The 22401-nt window shown below is 48.6% G+C and overlaps 1 long non-coding RNA gene across 5 annotated transcripts; it reads right to left on the reverse strand.

The window, feature by feature from the left end:
- Nucleotides 1-1131: 1131 nt before the first annotated feature.
- On the reverse strand, nucleotides 1132-20783 carry LOC122378799. 5 transcript variants are annotated; one of them, XR_006256078.1, is made up of 5 exons: nucleotides 20653-20707; nucleotides 20060-20263; nucleotides 7516-7660; nucleotides 7014-7214; nucleotides 1132-2341 (listed from the first exon to the last, which is right to left on the reverse strand). It is a non-coding gene; the product is annotated as an uncharacterized LOC122378799 (long non-coding RNA). The 5 variants fall into 5 exon arrangements; XR_006256083.1 differs by having other exon boundaries at nucleotides 20687-20703; XR_006256081.1 differs by lacking the exon at nucleotides 20060-20263 and having other exon boundaries at nucleotides 20653-20783.
- Nucleotides 20784-22401: the final 1618 nt, after the last annotated feature.

Consider the following 22401-nt stretch of genomic DNA (forward strand, 5'->3'; position numbering starts at 1 on the left):
AGTCCGACTCCGCAGCCCTAATCTTGAGTAGGTATACAGGAAGATGTGTGCAAAGTTTCGTTTCTCTATCTCGTCGCGTTAATTACGATGCTATCGTCACAGAAATAAAGGGGGGGGCCGGGGGACAACTACATGCCCCCCCCCCCCTAACGGCCGGCGGGTGGCGCGGAGGCCCATCGGCCGCCGGGTTAAATATACCTATGATTCTTCTCGTACTGCTGTGAAGGTTAACATTATTCCGTTTTATATCTTCTGTCGAGGGGCGTCTCCTGTCGCTGTCATCGTGAATGGGGCCGTCCCGACGCCGGGACGTACGGGGAAGTCGGTCCAGAGCCACTGCACCGCGCTGTTTGTGCGAGTAAGCCGTGGGCTACCGCTGCAGATCAAACCATGGTTGACCAAGGAGCGGACCTGAAGGGGCCCGCCTGCGCGGTTGGCACCGAGCGGGTTAAGCTGCGTCGGGTCCTCTCGGTGGGGCTGGCCTCCCCAGTCCCTGACATGCGTGAGGCCGGGGTGTCGTCTGTGATTGATGAGGTATTATCTGGTGGCGGGTCCGAGGTTTGCGCTGCTGCCTGGTCCCTTGTACAAAGGACGCATCTACGATGTTCGGCTCAGCGGCGGGGGCCGTCCACTCGGCTGCCCCGGCCGGCGCGGCGAGGGACCTCCCGCGGCGACGCTCGGTCACCCACGCGTTGATGGGCCAGGCGGGTCCCGACTCCCGACCCGCCGCGCGCCGAGCGGACTGGCCCGGTCCCACGACGCCGGAATTCCCTCCGCAAACTCTAAAATGCTGCACATATTGTAAAAGCACAGGAAGTGTTTCCTCTTCAGCGGACGCATAATGTTATTTCTTCCCTACTTGAACAAATCAGGTCATCTAGACAGGGCAATGTGCATAATAGAAGTGCAGTATGCCGGATACAATCCCTCTTACATATTTAACCAGACAAAGTAGTTGCAACGTTGTTTGTATTTATACCGGTGGGTCCGTATCCACAATTTTATTCCATACACAGGTCGAGAGAGTAGTAATGGAGGTAAGTTAAGTTGTAAGCAAGAGAGAGCGAGAGCGAGAGCGAGAGCGAGAGCGAGAGCGAGAGCGAGAGCGAGAGCGAGAGAGAGAGAGAGAGAGAGAGAGAGAGAGAGAGAGAGAGAGAGAGAGAGAGAGAGAGAGAGAGAGAGAGAGAGAGAGAGAGAGAGAGAGAGAGAGAGTTTATTTGCACGCTCGAAAGCCAATTATTGTCAGAAATCAGGTACACACAAGGACACATTATCATCCACACCGCCAACCAGAAGAGTTTACCGCTGGCAAAACACCAATACGGGCGAGGGTTAACGTGTAGTTGGATAATGAACGGGGATCCATTCTTCGGCACAGCTTAACTTCCGGGACCAGTCTCCATATTTTTTATTCTATGAATGAAAAGATCTTTTGGCTACTGCGCATCTACGCGATTATGTTACAAAAATAATTAAGTATGAACAATGAACATAAGTAACGCATGCCTCAGGTCAAGGTAAGGTTTACGCCACTCAGGTCACGGACTCAGTCGAAGCCGAAGGTCATATTGCGTATCATTCGATTTGGCAGGTCTTCCCAAGTCCACTGGCGACTTTTCCGACTCGCTAACTCAATTTAATCGGGACTTATAATGAAAAAATCGTGAGAGTCATAATGAAAAAATCCTATGACTTTAGAGATGTAATAAATGACGTTACGTAAGCCAACGATGCAAAAACGAAATATTGGACCTTGCAAGGAGGGCAAAAATAACAGTCCATATTTCCCTCCGACTTATAACGGCGAGGTCACGTGACCAGCTTGACCTGACCTTGCGCAATGGGATTCCTATAGATAAGTGAACAGTGTGCATCGTCATTCGCACAAACGGTTGCGCAGCACAAACACCATACGGAAGCAGTATTACAAGACCAGCACTGGCAGCATAAAAATACCTTACAAGCAAATGAAACTAAAACCGGTACACCCCCAAGTCAAGCTTGAGTCAGCCCTTGCACAAGATGGTCGATTAGGCAGCCATGCCAAGCCGAGCGAGTTTATGGTAATTTATAAATGTTGCAACCGGCAGAGTTCTGAGTAACAGAAACACTCCTCACAAACGTAATGTGGAGATGCAGGCCATCTTCGCTCAATCCCTTGGTCAGGAGTCGGTGAATGAGTTGGTTAAACATACATAGTGATTCGCATGTTAAGTAAACATACATAGTGAGTCGTAGACCACCATTCGATTGGTAGGTTCCACTATTTTCATCCACCGAGCCGTCCGCAAGATCACGCGACCGTGATATTCATCCTTCCAGCCAGTCTGTTGCGCGTCGACTGTGGAGAAAAGGCCACGATTGATGATCAGGAACACTTATAGGGATCGTCCCGGCTCCCACCTTAAAAAAGTTCATGAATTGGCATAAAAGTGATGTCCCGTGGTTCAGAAAGATCAGAAAGATCAAAAATGAATCTCTACCAAATTTCATCAAAAAATATTCACTGGTTTTCAAGATATTAGACTTTTACTTCTGTTTACTTTTTGGGACCTCCGCTGTTCCTACGACGTCATTTGGAATCAATAATTTGGCATCCATAAAGTGCGACGGATGTTGCGCACAAAGCGTTATTTTCATTATTTATGCAGTATCGACTGCCCAGGTCAGGTCAAATACCTATTGTCAAAATAAACCTGCTCGCTGTTCGTAATACCACTCACACAAACTGACTTCTTTCAAAGCTGTCAGTTTCTCACAAGCTCTTCCCGGCGTACTCCCGATCAAGAGTGAGAGGCGCGTGATAGGAGACGCCTGGCTGGGCGCCGCTCATGGATAGATCGTGGGATGAGTCTCCGACCCGTCTGGTCACGGCGAAACTTAGCAGGGAGGGTTCAGAGCATCTCGACGGCGGCCGCACGCCAGCGGAGCGCCGTAACTAATGGGTGTGACACTGTGTCAACAAACGCCGCTGAGTGACGAGCCGAGGGGACCGTCGAAACGCGCGGGCCATACAGCCAGAGACATCTCTCGGCGATTTTATGAACTAGCTGTGCAATTTTTTTTTATAAATTTAGCTCGAATGTTTGAATGGACGGATTGACAGAGCCGGAGCCCACGCTAAGCAGAGCTTGTTGCGTAGACCCCGACCCCTACCGTCCGATCGCGCAATTCCGGGTATCGGGAGAATTTAGATGTCAAAGTTTAACGTGCCCTTCAAAGCCGGACACGGCCTGCCCCACTCAACTGACTTCAACTGGCTGCGGCTGCTCCCACCAACCGCAAACCATCCCCGTCAGGAGTCTCAAATATCGAGCGCCGGAGCGTCTCGAACCCGGGCTCTCACTACCGGGAGTCCAATGCTCTACCAACTGAGCTACGGGACAGGCAATGATTTTTCAACTGCAATGAGTTTCAAATGAATAGAACTGCATAGTGATACATGCAATGATGATTCACTTTACAGGATTGTGTAGAGAATCGATGTCTTTATGATTCCTAGCAGCCACATTTTTGAAATTGTTGTCTTGGCTTTCATGCAATGCACTGCAAGATGAAAATTGTATCATGCAAAACATAGCACAAAATTTGAAAAAAGGCTTGCTAGGAAATGTTTTCCTTGACTGCTTCAGTCCAAAACTGCAAACATCACAGTCGTACGAGAATCCGTTATTGAGTTCTATTCGTTTGAAATTTTGATTTTGCAATATGTTTGTCTCAATTGCTCAGTATATGTGGATTGCAGAACAACGGTAACCACTCTGTGATGACGAGGTTAAAGGGACCCTCCCACCTTAACATTAGTTTTGAGTTGAGATAGCCAAGTTTGCGGCCAGGCTCAGAAACCACCATTTATCCTGGTCGCAACCCCCGCAGCTTTATGGTGTTCAAGAAATTTCTTCCCTTTACTTGCAGGGTGGGACCAGCGTGGTCCCTATCTCTTAACCATTACGGGAATCTGATGACGTCATCAGGCTTTCGAACGTCCGTTAAATGTTTGACTAAAACGTTTTGTAGCACGCGGTGGTATATGCTGCGTTGCGCGCAACAAATGCCGCACTTTTAAATAAAGTCGCTAGGAACAGCGGAGATCCCAAAAAGTAAACAAAAGTAAAAGTCTAATATCTTGAAAACCGGTGAATATTTTTCGGTGAAATTTGGTAGATATTCGTTTTCGCTCTTTCTGAACCGAGCGACATCACTTTCATGCCAATTCATAAACTTTTTTGAAGGTGGGAGGGTCCCTTTAACGTCCTTCATAACATATCCAAAAACGAAGGCAATCGAAGCAACGATGCTCTAGATATTTACGAAAAACGTTCCTCATAGCGTTACGCGTGAAACGCACCCTTAAACTCAACAGCGTCGCCGCACAACCCCCACATTCCGTTGGTGACAAACACGCACTGGCGGCTTCATGTCACTTCATGAACTCGACAAACCCTCGTTGCTAAGCAACCGAAACAGCTGATGCGTACTCTTTATCGCCCGCGTCCTCTTACCCGCCCTTACCCTATTGTGTCGAAATAAAGGCCATGCTCCTGTTTTGGACGAGCGTTTTAAAGAAGAAGAAAAAACGCAAAACATCGCAGGTCTGCTACTACTTTAAGTTACATTTGCTAAGTAAGGCGTTTAAACGCGCAAAGGATCATTTAAGTAGATCTCAGACATGAAATTTACTATAATTATATGGACTTTAATGGTAACGTCTGGAGTCGGAGTCGGAGCAGATTTTGGAAACCGGAGTCCGGCTCGTGCTGCCGCTCGAGCCGGCTGAGCCGAGCGCTGCGTGTGGGAGCAGACCGGACACGGAGTCCGCCACCCTGGGTCCGGACTCCAGCGCTCGTCAGCCGCTGCTCCGACTGCCGTCGCCGTCAGTTTCTCGACCTGAGACGGGGCCCGCGTGCTCCCTCGAGTCCACCTATAATGACTGGATCCGGACCGGTGGCGCCGCCTACACCGCAGAGACAGATGGGGGACCCACTGCACTGAGGCGTTCCTGTAGGATCAGGAAACCGCCTGACCTCTTCCAAGCTGGTGTCTGATGGGTTAACAGAGGTGTTGTTTTGGGGAGTCGCTTCTTTCTTATTGTTTGTCCTTGTAAGAAAGGAAGCAGTGTAGCGTTCTGTTATTGTCGGGTGCTGGGTCAGATGTTCTGTTATTGGTGTTCGTTGGCCGCAGTCTGGCCTGACCGTGCCCTGCGGCCAATTGAGCGCTGTCCCGCTGCCCTGTCGTTTGAATACATCAGTCGGGCCCAAGCTAAGCCAGCGTGTGCACTGTGCGTTGCTGCGGAGAGAGGGTCGCCGTTAAAGAACACCACATTTTACGTGGTTTACAACGGCTAAACACTGAGTTTGAATATTCGACGTCATCCATTATAAGCAGTTGTTTTCGCCAACACTTTGCCAAAATAGAGTTACCAAGCTCAGATTTCGCATGTCGATAGCAGACTAATTGGTCAAAAAATATATTCCGTCTTTTGATTTTTGTTTTGTCTTTAAAGTATTATTTCAAACATTACTTTTTGAATTTTGGGGATCAAAATTAAAAAACCACGAGATAGCAGTTTTAGCCCTATTTATTTTACATCTTTTTGATATTGAACACTGTTCTGTATCTTCAAAACTGTAGGCATGATGCTCTTCCCACACAACTTTTTTGATCGAAAATGGCTGAACATGACGTCACTCTAACGTCATTTGTAGCCAGCCTATCATAGGCTCTGAAACAATTTTTGAACACAAGGTGTAAAAGTGATGTATGAGAGAGTACTGAAAGGTTCGCGACGATCGGCGCAGCAGTTACAGAGATAATGCGAAAAGACTTGAAAGGGAACAACAAATAGCCCCCCCCCCCCCCGAAAAGGGCGCGGGTTACCTGACTCCCAGAGCGGGAATGCCTTACCGAGCTCTCCCTGTAATCCCCTTTTGTTCGTTAAAACTATTAATAAAATAATCTTGGGTGACACCACCCCGGATAACGTGGGTGAGAGCCAGATGACTGGAATAGGCGTAACACGAGGACATAATAGAATAGAGGGATCGGATGCGAACTTTGATGGTCATGTCCAATCGCTAGCGGCTGTTCTGACATGTCCGCCGCACTGTCCTCAAACACATTTCTCTGAAAGGAGTAGCAGCACTGCATCAGGAAAGTTATTTCCTTTGTTTACTGGGCTATTCCGAGACAAACAAGCATAAGGATAGGAATAGCTTAGGCAACGATGCGGCTCCCCGCTCCCCTTCCAGTTTCGATAGCGGGGGAGGGAGGAGAGAGAGAAAGAGAAAGAGAAAGAGAAAGAGAAAGAGGGAGAGGGAGAGGGAGAGGGAGAGAGAGAGAGAGAGCAATGTCGCTCAACTGAAAAGATGTTGGAAAACGTTTATGAATACGAGCATTTCGTATTTCGAGGGGCGTTCAAAAAGTGCCGGGCTCGACCATGAAAGAGGTGAAATTTCGGGATGAAACTTGGCGGCAAAATGGTGTGTTATTGAGATATCCACTGAATGATTAACCAATTTCAGCCAGGGCCTGGTTTAAGCCATTTTTCTGATCCGACTTTTGGTTCCGGAGATAAGACAGGAGAGACCCTTTGCCCCCCCCCCCCTCAACAGCACTTGGAACCTGTCAGACCTTAATTGGACGCGGGTTACTGGTCTGTTGACCAGAATTGAACAGGCTTACCCACTTTTTGACGCTACTGTAAGAAAGATAAACCCCAACATGTGTTGCCTAGAAACTTACCGTGAATAACGCTTGGTGCCGTTTACTGCGAAACAATGAACCAAATCATTGTTCTCTGGGCGTCGCCCGATTCCTGACCGGGAATGACAAACTATGTTTCGATTAACTAGCAGCCTGAAACAAAGCACAGGGCAGATTGCTCAAATGGCTACGTAAATGGACATCCCAATAGCACATCGGTGAACACAACGAGGTGCAGGCCGAAATTTCAACTCTATGGTAAAGCCCGGAACTTTTTGAACACCTCTCGTAGGTACTTCCTTTCAACATACCGAATGATATGAAGTCTCCATTCTCAGTCACAGTTTTGACGGGTTCAAGTGGCGCAAGGTAACCCGAAGTCCAGTGACGACGTTTGTGCACTGGCTGGAACGAGTGGGTACCGACGCCACAGTCGTGACAGACGGCGACAGCGCAAGTCAGACACGAGATGAGCGCCGGGGCATCGCAATCTTGAATGCCACAATTCATTCCTGCAGAAAATCATGAATAACGTCAAAGTCCACGCCAGCTGGTGCATGTAGTTATGCAGTAATTACATGCACGTTCGTGATTGATTGAATATAAGAAATCGCTTCTCAAACTTCTGGAGATTCGAATCCAAACGCAAAAGTCAAATTATGAAGCTGACAAACGGCCAATCTTCCATTATGTTATGAAATATGTTTCCAGGCATTGTAAATTTAAATAGAAATAATACAGAAGGCATCCAGAAGAATCGTTACGTCTGGTAGGGTCAGTCGAAGCAGAAGGTCAATTTATCAGCACACTCACCTGACTGAGAAACCGCGTGCGATGACAGAAAGGTCGCCAAATAAAGACGGTCGAATGTCCGCCCACGAGTGCGTTTCCGACTCCTGCCGTTCGGCCCAGGTTTGTCCGGTCGTCGAGGCAGGGTCAATGCTTGCGGCATCCAGCGCTAAAAGTGAAGTAAATTTTGGGCTCACACAAATCATCATGCGATAACAATTTCACGAACACAAAATCGACATGACATCGACGCATTGTTTCCCAAACTCTACAGGGTGTCTCAAAAGTTCGCTGATATGTAGGTACCGGCCTTGCTTTTTCGTCAATAATTATGAATCAACAAGGAATTAAACGTCAAAATTTTGCCTGGGCATTGGTAACACCCGCCCTCAAGCAGTGTAATTGTTTTCAAATGCATTCGACCCTTAAGAGCTAAAAAAGGCATACCTCTGACCATGTGTCGGGCATGAAAATGCAAGAGTTTAAAAGCAGGAAACCTTTTATCAGCCTTCGGCAGCTGTTGGAGCGACCCAAATCGGTATGGGCACATATCTTTGAAGCTACAGCACAGGATTTGGTATCAAACACTCCTAATTAGTTGCCAAAGCATGCATCTTTGTCAAGTTTATACATATACATCAAAACCCTATATTTTCGGCTGGTTCTTATATGTTATTGGCGTTGGAAATATGTCAACGAACTTTTGAGACACCCTGTACGTCTGTTCTCCCGCGGAACAACTTGGATAGAAACTTTTAAAAGGTTCAGTCACTCGGTTTTCTCAAGTTTGTTTATCTTGGCAGATCAAAGCAAAGCCAGAAGAATTCCACACTTAATCAGTATCAGATGATTGGACGCTTTTTAACCCTCGCCCGTATAGGGGGAGGGGGTCGAACGGACCCCCACTCGGTTTTTCGCGAATAACTCGCGTAAAAAGCGGCCGTCGGGGTGCTGATCACGGCCGTTCGTGATCAGCACCCCGAAAAAAAACCGACTTTTGGGTCATTGACCTGACATGGAAGGTCAACCAATGACCTAAGACCTTAAGATTGGGTATCATCGGCTTCCTCTCGTCACGGGCAGCACGCTCGTTTTTTCTGCGAAGCTCTAGCTCGATCAGGGGCGAAACGACGTTCGTGGCTGGCAAACCACCGATACGGGCGAGGGTTTAAAGGGGTATTTCGTGCTTCCCGGAAAGTCACGGGAGAACAGATGTGGGGTTTGGAAAAAAAAACGCGTCAACAGGTTCGGAATCACCAAGTAGTTAAAAAAAAGATGACGTTATTCCAACACGTATCACGTGGCAGCCTAGTGACCCAGCTGCTCGTTGCCATGTCAGTTAAGTAGTTTAGCTCAGCAACACCAGTCAGCAACAAAAGGCCAGTTAGTTCGATTGACACATCCCTGCATAAATTAGTGAACACCGCATGTCGATGCGTTTATTTAATTTTGGCATTATAAGCCATTTTACGAAAGTAATAGCTTCTGGTGAGATACTATGTCGTTCAATAAGTAAAGTAAACATGCTATAGGTAATTCAGGGGCGGATCCAGAAAGTTTTGGGAGGGGGTCGCACATCGAAAGGGGCGACTTGGCAATACGGGGGGCGCTTTATACGATAGCCTCCGAAGGGGCGCCACATACCTACGCATAAAGCACTAAGCAGGGACCTATGTTGTCAGTTGTTTGTTTGCTTGTTTGGTTGCTTCACTGATATTGCATTGGGGAATGGTGAGGAAGGAGCATACCAATGTTGTTGGAGGGGAGCAAAATCAATACAACACAGTGTACTTTTATTTGAACGCGATGAGGATCTTTAGGCTTACGAAGCGGGGCTTTGCGAGGGACTTTTATGTTCTGTACCCCATGGCCTCGAGAATTCCCAAAACGGCGACGCGTAACACCACTTTGTTTCTAACCATCTTTTAATCATCCCCCGGCAAGGAGGTTGATTTAACCCTCGCCCGTATAGGGGGAGGGTGTCGAACGGACCCCCTCGGTTTTTAGCGAACAACTCGCGTAAAAGCGGACGATCACGACGAAACTTTCAGTACCCTCGAGTTGATCAATTTTACAACTACTATAAAATTTCATGACCCTGACCCAAATGACCTTTGACCTGTGACCTACTTTTTGAGACCATGTTTGGCCGGAATCGCGATTTTGCGTATGTCGGCTCGCATTAGCCGCGCTTTTGCAGTCATTTCGTGGTTTCAAGCGTTCAAACATGTGATATGATGTTGCACCCATGCATTAGAGTGGGTGTCAAAGTCACGTGAAGGTCAGGTCAGGTCATTGACCTTTGATGACCTCGGTTCACTTTTTCGAGTTTTAAATGTTGCTAGGCCAGTTTTTGTAGCTGAATTCGAATTTAGCAACCATATGAACATTAACGAAGTTGTTTTGGTGCCTTCGTAACAAGTTACGAAGCTGTCAGAGGCGGTCGACACCTACTACGAATACCCGGCAGGACCCCTACTGGATGACCTGACCTGACCTGACCCGACCTGGCCTAAATGCATGAAGACATCATCTGTGATCAAAACGAACATGATATTCGTGATCAGCATCCCGAAAAACTCCATAGCAGCCACACTTTACGACGTTCTAACAGGTCCCGATTTTCCCCACTTTTGGGTCATTGACCTGACCTGGAAGGTCAACCAATGACCTAGGACCTTAAAATTGGGTATCGTCGGCTTCCTCTCGTCACGGGCAACACGCTCGTTTTTCCGCGAAGCTCTAGCTCGGATCCGGGGCGAAACGGCAAGGGGGGTCCCTTATACGCTTTCCCGGCTGGAAAAAAAAACACCAATACGGGCGAGGGTTAACCCCTACATTTTTTCACAGATAGCATAAAAATGGTGGTGCTCTGGCATTCCCTCTGGGAAATCCTTCGGGCACATATCCTTAAAATCTAAAGTCCCAGTCGGCAGTCCTTTTAGGTCAGGCCACTAGGTCTGAAAACCGGTACAAGGTCAGGTCAGGATTAAATAGCGGCGATGGAATCACAAAGGTTTTCCTAAACAGCGTGAGTATCGTGGTACGTAGAGCCACCGAATTTTAGACACACCTTGGGACAATAAGGTGGCACATGTCCTGAAAATTTAGAGTCCCAGTAACTTTAGGAAAGGTCCCACTCACCAGGTCACTAAAACCGGTATATTGTCAAAGTGATACTGAAATGACGTCTTATTCTTTAAAGCCCAGAGTTTTGCATCGATTTGATTCAAACTTGGAGGATGGGCAAAGTTCACCGAGTGGCATTACATCTATTCCGAATTTTAACATACGGCTGACCTGAGTCCAACTAGAGGAGATGACCAATTATGATTGTAGATATATAAGAGATATCAGATATTCGCTCCATTTCAACATTTTGGTGCTTTTCTTCTTCAATTGATATCAATACGTGATCAAGTTTGTGTTTGTAAGCTGCAAACGCTAGGGTCAGGTCAACTGAGGTTGACCCGGCGGCCGCTGGGCCTCCGCGCCACCCGCCGGCCGCTGGGGGGGGGGGGGGCATATAGTTGCCCCCCCTTTACTTCTGCGACGATATCGTCGCAACGCAAAGAGATGGAGAAGCGAAACTTTGCACACATCTTCCTGAATACCTAGCCGAGGTTGTATCCAAATTTGGTGTCAATCTCATTTGAAATGACGTCACAGTGACGTCATAAGTCAAATTATAGATTTGCGACTCTCAGTTTCCTCACGATATATCAGGTACATGGGACCGAATATAAAGGGCCGATTATTGGTCAGGAACTAGATGTTAGAGCAGGTGCAGTCTAGTTCAGTTACAGTTGAGTTTCATGCTTAGCGACATCAGAAACGGTCCATATCGGAAAACGACAAAACTTTATGACGTCATGATAAGTGCTACAACAACCAAACTTTCCTCAAATATTGCCTAGGTATTCATATAGAAGCTATGCCAAGTTTCACGTTCGTAGCTCATCAGGTTTCGGAGATATTCCACAAAACGTAAAGGGGGGGGGCAACTTTATGCCCCCCAGCGGCTCGTGGGTTAAAATGGGGTCAAACTACGTGTTTGCTAATAGCTTGAAGCATAGTGAAGCGTAGTGAGAGTGTAATAAAGTCGTAGAGCGGTGCCACTCAGCAAAAGAGGTTTGAAAAAGAAGCGCCCTTCTTTTGCTTGTGCGTCCTTCTTCTCCCGGTGATGCCCCTCTTTTTCCGGAAGCGTCTCACATATGATGGGATGACTTACTTTCCCTTTTCTTCTCCCTTTTTATCCCTTTTTCTTCTCCCGGGGGCGCCCAACCTCTGCTTGGACCGCTTAATCCCTCATGGGGAGGCCCACGTTTACGTCGCCTCATTTCTTCCAAGGGCACCCAATTTGCTGTCTGTAAGACGGTCCACTTATCTGGAGCGCTCAACTTCTGCTAGAGGCGCTCCTGTTCTTCCTGGTGCGTCCCACTTTTAGCGGGAGCGCACCCTTCTTCTCCTAGGGCCATCCTCTGCTGCTGGGGAGACCCTTCTTCTACTGGGAATGAAGCGCCCCTCTCCTGCTGGGCGAGCCCAAATTCTGCTGGAGGCATCCCATTACTGCCCCACTTTTGCTCGGGTACCCCTCGTCTGCAGAGAGAACCTCTCCCTTGCTTGGAGCGCCCGTCCACTACCGGGGGCGCCCCTCTTCTGCCAGGGGCACCCTTTTTCTTCTTATCGGGCTCCTCTCTCTTTCTCTCCTTTTTTGCTGGGGCACCCATCTGTTGCTGCCTGCTGGGGCGCCCCTCTTCCGCTGGGAATGGAGCGCCCCTCTCCTTCTCTGGGGCGCCCATCTGCTGCTGGGGCGACTCTCATTTGCTGGGAATGGCCAATGGGGCGCCCCTCTCCTGCTTGGCGAGCCCAACGTCAGCTGGAGGCGCCCTATTTCTGTTCAAATTTTGAGGTGGCGTCGCTCTTCTGCCCGCCCGGGGCGCCCTCTCCTGTAGCGGGCTATGGGCGCCTTTTCCGGATGGACGGGGGGGGGGGGGGCGGCGGACCCCTTTGAACCCCTAGGTAGTTTATATAAATAACTTCAGCAAAATAAAACACGCCATCTCAGTCTTCGAAAAACCCTACGCAACCTTCGTAACTTATGACTTTTGAGAGTATGACTTTTGGTCTCAACACGGTCGGTGTGACTGGAGACACTGATGCAGCAGCGTTCCGTCCTAAAAGTCCTAAAAAACGAGTGAGTTGAGCGTGATGACACTATTGCTGACACTACTGGTTGGTGGTGGGTAGTGGGTACAACTAGGTACTTGAACAAGAACGAATCAATATAAAATGGAAAGTCAATGGAAACGTTTTTTTAAAAAGTAAAATTGGATTGAAAGCCTGTGAGTAACTCTTAGACTAATTGTCAAAATCCAAGAGATGAGGGTGTCAAATTAGAAAAAAAGTGGTAGGTACGATCTATCGTGGAATGCCCCAGCTCAGGACGGACGGGGAATGCGAGTCGGGGAGCATTCGTTTGGCTGTGGTTCATGTTAACCAGGGTATAATGTGCCAGTGTTCGAGGCGTCCAAGCATCGACGATAGTCCAAGATTCAGTCGAAAATACAGTGTTGTGAGCACAGTTGCACTCCTTGCGTTTCCCACAGATTTAACCCGCGCACCGACGGGGGGGCGGATATCCGCCCCCCCCCCCTGAGGTTTTTCGCGAATAGCGGGAAAACCGCGGCGCGTAGCGCCGCGAAATTTGGTACGACTATTCCCTCATCAATTTTACACATGGTGTGCAAGTTTGAACCTCCTACCTTTTAAGGTCAGGTCACCAGGTTACTTTGAATGACCCAACCTCAAGTCACTTTTTTGCAACTTTGTCACCGTGCCAGAGCTACAGTAGATGTCGGAGGCCTTTGAAAGTCGCAGGATGTTATAAGGTCATTAGTAGCTACAATTTGTATATCTCGGAATTTTGATATCGGTGACCTAAGGTCAGGTCAATTTCGCGACCTCCCCATTATAAGTCAATGGGGGAAAAATCAACTCCCTATTTTTACCACTAAAACGGGTCGGAATGGCCCCATATACCATACATGACCTCATATACGATCAACCTTCACTACCTTGAGGTCTGTTTTGCTGTTGGGCAGCTGTGAGGTCATGTGACGTCATCAAAGGTCACCAAAGGTTTTTGGCCAATAACTCCGTACAGGAACAAGATACAGCCGCGTGGATGGTCTCATTGTGTTCAGCTCGTCAAGACGCATCGAATGATATACATGATGACCTCGAGGTCACGTGACCTGAGGTCAACCTTTGACCTTGACCTTTCGAGGTCAACATATATATCATTCGATGCGGATTGACGAGAGGATCACGATGATGCCCTTAGTTTGCTCCTATCTTGACTAATTCGAAAGTTATTCGAGAAAAACTCTCTCCTTATCTAGCGCCGCCATTTTGAATTTTTCGACCCCTGTGACGTCATCTTTGACCTGACCTGAAAATGACCTTCGTAAAAATTGTAGATCTTGACCGTGCGTATTCGATGCCGTTTACCGCTTGTCGCTATCTTGCTTCGTTCTCGAGATCTCAGGGGGGGGCGGTCATCCACCCCCCCCCCCCGTCGGTGCGAAGTTGGCGCAGACCCCCGTCGGTGCGCGGGTTAATGTGCGTGCGTGCGTGCGTGTGTGTGTTTTTTTGCTACCAATGTCATACCTCCGTAAACAATAAACAATAAAGGGTGCGGTACGTACATTTGCTCCAGGCCAAGCCGTCAACGGTGACCGCAGCCGCGAGGCTGTGGGGACCGCAGCAAGTCGGAGGCCCTAAGCACGCGAGACGGAAGAAATGGGACAAACTTACCGAGGCGAAGCTGAAGATACGCACACGCGCCCCCTGCACTTGTCAAAACCAAAGGACTGACGCCTGCCAGCCCTTCTCCGCCGCTGAGGTCGACGCCCAGCTTCGGAAGCTGAAGCCGAAGAAGGCCCCGGGCCCTGAAGGAGTGTGCGCGGAACACCTGCAGCACCTGGGTTCCCGAGCCTGCGTTGCGAAGCTGGCCGAGCGAATGGTGGCGGCCCGGCTAACCCACCTGTGTGACCTCCACCGGCTGATTCCCCCGGAGCAGGTGGGATTCCGCCGGGGCCGTGCAGCGGAGGACAATCTGGTCAGACTGGTCCAGGACGGCTGAAGCAAGCCGAGGGCACGAGAGACCGGTCGAGGGCGCCACCGCGGACAAATTCGTCCTGATCGCCTACGACTTCGCGCGCGCGTACGACACAATGACCACAAGATGCTGTACGCCAAGCTGTTGCGCTACCTCCCCAGCTGCATGGCGCAATGGATCTGCCGTCTGCTCAGGAACCGGCGCGCCTGTATGAAGGTGAACTGGGTGCGAAACAGATAGTATCCTTCAGAGCAGGCCTCCCCCAGAGCTCGGTTCTCGCCCCCACCCTATACACCCTATGGGCTGCATTTCTCATCGCCGACCTCCGCAGCGCCCCTAGAATGGACATACTCATGTATGCCGATGGCACTGCCACCCTCAGCGCCGGCGCGACAATCCACAGCTCTAGCCGCGGCTCAGCACTCGGCGGACCTCCTGGCAAGATGGCCGACGCGGAACAAGATGCCAATCACGTGCCAGAAAGCCCAGTTCATAGTGCTGTCACAGTGGAGCCGGGACGCCAAAGACACCGTCATCAAGGTGTCTGGGGTACCTGTCCGCGCGACCCCCCCCCCCCCGTAAAGCTGCTAGGGGTCACACTCACGATCGACAGGCTGGTCCATTTTGGAGAGCGTTTGAGCGGGCCCCCGCGGGGAGCCACGCGGCCGCCGCATACTCAATGGCGCTGCGGACGTAACCATTAGCCACCGCGCGCAGCGGGTGCTCTCGGAGTTCCCATGAGTGCCCGGTGAGTTTCCGCAGCTGGGCGGTGCGGAAGTGAGTCTTCCGCTTGAGGTTGGCGCAGTGGATCGAAGACCTCAAGAAGTCTGATGGCTCCTTGACCTGCTCTGAAGAGGAGAAAGCCGCTGTCCTCTCTGAGTTTTTGCCAGCGTGTTCGTAAGTGAAAACTGCTCGGATGTTCCTGGCCTCGCATCCCAGGGGAAGGTCCTCTCCTCGAGAGAGTAGAGGTGACTCCTCGCATGGTCGAAAGGAAGTTCCTCAATCTCAATGCTTCAACTTTTCCGGGCGCCGACGAGATCCCTTCGAGGGTCGTTCGTGAGCTAGCGACCCCACTGCGCGTTCCCATCAGCTCACTGTTTAAGAAATCGCTGGAGAGCGGTGAGCTCCCATCCGAGTAGAAGAAGGGTTCTGTAGTCTCTATCTTCAAGAGCGGCAGCAGGCACGAGTCCACAAATTACCGGCCAATCAGCTTGACATCAGTCTTGTCAAAGATACTTAAAGGAATAGACCGTGACAGGCTTGTTCAGCATCTAACCGAAACGGGACAGCTGAGCGATGCTCAGCACGGTTTTCTCCCAAGAAGATCATGTGCTATCCAGATCCTGTCATCCCTGTAGGACTGGAAGCAACTGATTGAGAATAAGATAAGGAGTCAGCTGAAGTCGCCTACCTCGATTTCCAAAAGGCGTTCGATTCTTTCCCCCACCAGCGCCTCTTTCAGAAGTTGCACGACCTTGTGGTTCGTGGGAATCAGCTGAAATGGATCAAGGTCTTCCTCACTGGATTCAGTCGCCAGTCAGCAAGTAGTCGTGAACGGGGCCAGGTCTGCTCCTGCTTGTGAACAGTTTGTGACCAATGAACAATTTGTGCCGTAAGGAGCGGCATCCCACAAGGTTCGGTCCTGGGTCCGACTCTCTTTGTTGTCTTCGTCAATGACCTCCTTGAATGTGTCAAATGGCATCAAACTATTCGCGGACGACACGAAATTGTACAGGGTGTAACGAAATCATCCAGACATCTTTCTTGGCGCTGTAATTAAGGATCAAAACAATATGATATTTTCGCCACCTTTCAGAAGAGCGCAGGTTCAATTTTTGGAGCATTCCAGCCACTGAGTTTTCCAGCACAGTGGGTTTCATGTAGAGTAGCGCCTTACTAATCTGTGCCCACAGTTAGACGGCGCTGGTGGCGGGCGTCCCCTAATTCATCTCGTGCTGGACAATAGTCCATAAGATATCGATGGAATTGGGATGAGAACTATTTCCAAGCCATAGCCCGTTAGTCCTGAAGAAAAATACGTCATCTCGGCATCACTTCTCATTCTGCTAGGGACTTGAAGGTGGTGCGCCGCCCCGCATGAAGACTGCGCGGCTTGAATCAGGCATCGGTACACGTTCAGAAACCGAGCCCTCCTGTGCCGTCTGGTTGAATGGCTCCAACCAATCGCTAGCCAGGATGTTGCGCCGGTAATACTCGTCACTGATAGTGGTTTTCTGTGGCGTCATGAACAGCTTGAATATTACACAGCAGCTGAACATGCTCCAGGTCTGGATTTTGACCGGATTTTTTACGCCGGCGACGGCCGGCACGTTCGAGCTGCTGGCAGCCCACACATGGCCGATTTGACGGTTCAACGGATATCGCAGCTCGAACAGCTTCCCATCCGAGTAAGCCACCTCATTCATGTCTTCCTTCGACCAGTTGACACGCCCTGGCCTGAGGCCAAAGGTGGTGGGACTGGTTGTTTTCCCGTAAATTTCATTATCTTTTTCAGTTTGAAGGGCAGTAAAACCAAGCTACAGGGCGGGTAACGGTGAATCATGATGTGGGACCTTTTATTATCTGCCTTGGTGAGAATTCGAGTCAGTTTGCGGATTAATTGGTGCCGTTTCCTTGTCGCTATCTCGACAACTCTCCTCACCACTTGGCAAAGGGCGCCTTTTGCGATCGAGGACTGTCTGAGTCTGCCATCAAGTCCCAGCTTATTACGCCTCAGATAGATGTGCTACTGGCTGCTGCTGATGTCCAGCTGCTGACAGACCAGCTTCTGCCTCATATCACCATGCCAGCAACACGTAGCCTTACTACGAAACGAGACTGTACTCCCTTCTCTCCACTGCCTTAAACGAAAACTATCAAATGAACCCGTCGCCCGTCGGCGACTCGACTCTTACTCAGAGCAAAAGTCATTTCGCAAGGTCAGGTCACTGCTGAGTTGAAAGCAGATACCAAAGGCACGCATTCATCCAATTTTCCAGCTTCTAACATTAAAAAGGAAACTGTGTGAGCAGATATGGCGAAAAAATATATGTCCGGATAATTTCGTTACACCCTGTATGCGAGTCTTGGCTGGAAGAAATCCAGGGCAGCAACCAGACGCAGTTGGACCTAGAAACTCTCGAACACTGGCCCGCTACCTAGCTGTTGCCATTCAACCAGAAAAAAATGTAAGGTCCTGCAGCTTGGGACTGGCAATGCCATACACGAGTACTCCCTACTCGGAGCCCCCATAGCACAAGTTGTGGATGAGAAGGACCTGGGAGTCATTGTCGATGGGCAGTTGAACTTTCGAAAGCAGGGTGCTACGCCTACGGTCATGTCATGACGAAGGCAGACCAGATCCTGGGGATCATCAGGCGTTCTTTTGAGCAACTGGACACTCAGACGTTACCTACACCTTCTCTTCAAGACGTTGGTGCGCATCCACTTGGTGTACGGGAACATTGTCTGGGGACCCTTAAACAAGGAAGACCAGCTTCTTGTGGAGCGAGTACAGCATCGAGCTATCCGTCTTGTCGCGGAGGTCCGTCATCTTCCGTACCAGCAGCGCCTCAGCAAACTGAAACTTCCACCTCTCCTCTACACTCTCCTCTACACAGACGACGCAGCATGGACGTCATGGTGTACATGCTGATGAACAACCACCTCAACATGACAAAGGATAACTTCTTCCAGCCGGCTCTCTCTCTCTCTACTGGTACAAGAGGTTACTCCATGCAGCTAGCTAAACCAACAGCACGGACAAGAGCTCTGAGAAACAACTGGAGCATCCAGGCACTAAATGACTGGAACTTCCTGCCTTCCCACGTCGTGGCGGCGACCTCGACAAAGGAGTTCAAGAACCAGCTTGATAGTCACTAGTCCAATCATATCTACCACATTCCTACTTAAGCTAGAGCAATACCTGACTGAGATCCAAAGGGCTTGATGAGAATGGGTCCAAAAGGCCTCCGGCCTCCCAAAGTCCCGCGAACAGTAAGGTAAGGTAAAGTAAGGTAAGGTAAGGTAAGGTGTTTTGGTAAGTGTGTCAAGCATGGAAAGACAAAGGACAAGACAGCACCTACATGCTTCATGTGCAGCATTATCAATATTTTCCCGTCATGTGATGAATTCTCAATTGCGCCCATATATACCTATGTATTGCACCAGGGCATATTTAGGGCAATGTCATAATTTGTAATGTTATTAAAAAGCAGTCTTTTAAGTACTGATGTTTAAGGCCAGTATCAGACTGCAGAGGGCTTTCAGGGGTCTGAGAGATCCCCACTGCATGGGCACATAACACCCCCTTGCCACTTAAAGGGATACCTTTGCATGATTCCCTCGATTTAATTAGGGCATGCTGTTCCTACAGCCTGTCTAAAATGCCACTAAGTGAGCTATATGGTAATGAAAAAGTCAGTGTCTCACTTCACCCCACCTCATGGTGACTTTTCCTTGCTATTCATCGGGCACATTGTGTCAAATTTTTTAGTTTCTAGCTTGCACAGAGGCGTCCAGGACGAGTTTCTCAGGGACAGTTTTGGTCCAGCCTTGACTATTCAGACATTTGCCGCTAAGCAGCGACTTACTTAGGTTTGTACTGGTGATCAGTGGCACCATCCATCATATGTAATGCACCTATAGCCTATGTGACATCATTTTGCAATGAAAATATTAGAATGTTCGAATGTTCATTGCTGAATGAAAATCATCAATGAACTGCCAAGACTTGTCCACAGCAAAATGAAACTATATGCTGATGACACAAAGCTGTATCGACTGGTGTCAAGCAAGAAAGATGCAGAAGTGCTCCAATCTGACCTGGACACACTAGCCTGCTTGTCCGAAAAGTGGCTCTTACAGTGCAATGCGATGAAGTGTTAAGTAATGCATTTTGGCACCTGAAATCCCACAGAAAGGCATCTGAAACAGCCAAATGGAGAGGCATTGAAGCTTATAGAAACAGATGGAGAAAGACCTGGGAGTTTTGGTGTCTAGCTCGCTGAAGGCCAGTAACAAAGCCATGTCAGCACTGAAACTTCTTAAAATGACCTTATCTGAAACTTCTTAAAATGACCTTTGGCTTGGCACCCTGACTACAACAAACTTCAAAACTCTGTACACTGTAAATATATATATATATATATATATATATATATATATATATATATATATATATACGTCCTCACCTAGAAAATTGTATTCAGGCGGTCCGATCGCATATTTTGTTACGTCTTGATTCCTTAAAAAATGAAGATGTTAGCGCTGTTGGAAATTTTGAAACACCACCCTGGTATGTCATGTGTCTTATGACATGATGTGTCTTATATCATGCAAAATAAGCAACGTAGGCACAAAATGTACATGATAGCAACGTGCTGCTATCACCAGTTAAACACCACCCATGACAAAATCTCAAAACATCATCCCAAGTTAGCTTACCTGAATCCACCTATGATTTCTAAAATATCCAAAATACTGGAATATATATCAATATGAAGACCCTGTTCATGAAGAAGGGTCCCCTAAAACTTCACCAAAAACAGTAAAAAAAGAAAGAATTTATAGCATTTTTAGTGATGAGGTATAAAATGCAATTTTCGAATTTTCTGGTTTCCAGGAGCCCTTTTTTACTTGTTAGTCAATCTGAAAGTTCACAATGAGAGGAATCAAATGGCCTTCAACCCATCAAGATCGAACGTTTAGTTTTCAAGATATCGAAGGGGGGCCGAATTGCCCCCCCCCCCCACCAGCGTCCAGTTAACGTAGTCCAAAAAGCCCACCATCAATAGGGTTAAATCATTACGAATCATTAATAGAGACCACAACTCTACATTTGGAACATTCTTAAAAAAAAGTTCAAAACTACCGGGGTATGAAAATAAAAAGTGCATCACTTCACCCCGTTTTTCGGTACAATTTATGTTTCTCACTAGGTGAGGTGAGTCAGAAATCCTGCAAGAGGAATATATACAGCCAGCAGCAAAAAAGCAAGGAGAGAAGTAGGCCGGTTCTATAGCCTTGCCCATACCTACCATCTCTCCCACGTTTCTACACCCCACACCGCACCTGCGCCGCCGCCGCCCGCCACTATTTCGCATATTTCGTATCCTTCTGCGGTACATGCGCATCCTATCCGTTCCCATTGGCTTTCTGCGCATTGGTACTATCGGGCACCAACGAGCTCCCTCATTGGTCGCTCATCGCACCAATAAATCCTTCCCCCCTTGGTAGACATCCTTACCAATTATCACAGTGTATATAAATACAGTGGCGGCAAATGCGCTTGGTCACGTGACCAAATCTGCACGTGCGGTTGTGGCGAGGGCACTTCCCGAAACTCTGGTGCCAACGGCCTCGCGGCGCCCATAGAGAATACATGGGACCTTTTCTTTTCAGACCTATCGTGTCTAAACCAAGCCATTTAGTGCAAGGATACGACTGGTTTGAGATTCAGTAGTCTTTTGGCTACAAGTTGGCATAAGAAACGTATTTTTATCGGCAAAATTCGCGAAGTACCAGGTGGTTTTCCGATACCCTGCACGCCTCCTTACCCCCGGCGGCCGACCGGAGGAGTCAGTAGCGCTCCACTCACGACTTTTGGCGATAGCTCAAAACACCTTACAGTTAGAGGGCTGCTATTTGGCACACCTTATCTTTGCTTCCATACGCATCTTTGGAAACCAATTGCATTTCCGTCTCAGGTCAGGTCACTGACTTATGACGTCACACGTGAACCTCTGCAATAGTCCCAAAATACCGAAACTTCGCAACGCCCTCGGTGCCAGAGGAGCTGTCACAGCGAGATGATACTTACAGGACCTAGTATCCTCTAGGAGTCTCAAAACTTGTATATCTCAGATTTCTCCTAGAGGTCACATGAGGTCAGGCCGATCGCGCGACGTCACCATTACAAGTCAATGGGGAAAATATGGAAACTGCAATTTTGACGCCGAGAATGATCTAAACCTAGCTCAAGCACATGGAATCGCAATTTCAAGCAATTCTTGCAATGTCCAATGCTTCACTTTTGCATCTTTAACCTCGCGTGACGTCATTCATGACGTCACAAATGTCACAAGTTTTTCGTCAATAACTCCTGATAAAATTGAGCTGGCAAGTCGGAAAAGTCGCCAATAGACTCGGGAAGACCTACCGAATCGAATGATATGCGATATAACCTCCTCCGACCAAGTTCGTGACCTGAGTGCCTCTGACCTGGCTTTGATCCGATGTGAACACCTTATGTTGACCCCACCCAAACAAAAGTGTACCATTTTGACGCACCGGAGCATGACAAACATGATGGTACTAAAATAGCAGCCCTGCGCCGTTTTTTTGACAAAGTTATTTTTCAAAACCCGAAATCGTATTTTGGCCCTCGGGGCACTTGACCTGACCCTCAGAGGGCATCAGTTGACCTGAGACTTTTAAACCGTGCATCAATCGCTGCGTCCCCGGTCCCGTAACGGCACACATGCTCGTTTTTCGCGCGAGGCTAGCTCAATTATAAGGCGAGGGAGTCGTACCCGCCCACTCTCGCGGCTGGGGCGTAGGTATGTAAAAAAAAAACTAAGAAGTCTGGTGATGATTGATGCAAGATTCTTACAGATAATGGTAGATGAAGGTAGGGCATCAGTTATTAAAGATAGGTAAAAAACAAATTTGCAGCCCTCAGTAGCATTGATTTATGCATTAAGAGTTATAGAACCATAGGCGGCGGAACGGGGAGGGCACCGGGGCACCGTGCCCCCTATAATTTTGGCATTTTAACATTAGCCCTA

This window comes from Amphibalanus amphitrite, unplaced genomic scaffold (genome assembly GCF_019059575.1).
Source record: "Amphibalanus amphitrite isolate SeventyFive unplaced genomic scaffold, NRLGWU_Aamphi_draft 000007F_arrow, whole genome shotgun sequence".
Classification (NCBI taxonomy): domain Eukaryota; kingdom Metazoa; phylum Arthropoda; class Thecostraca; order Balanomorpha; family Balanidae; genus Amphibalanus; species Amphibalanus amphitrite.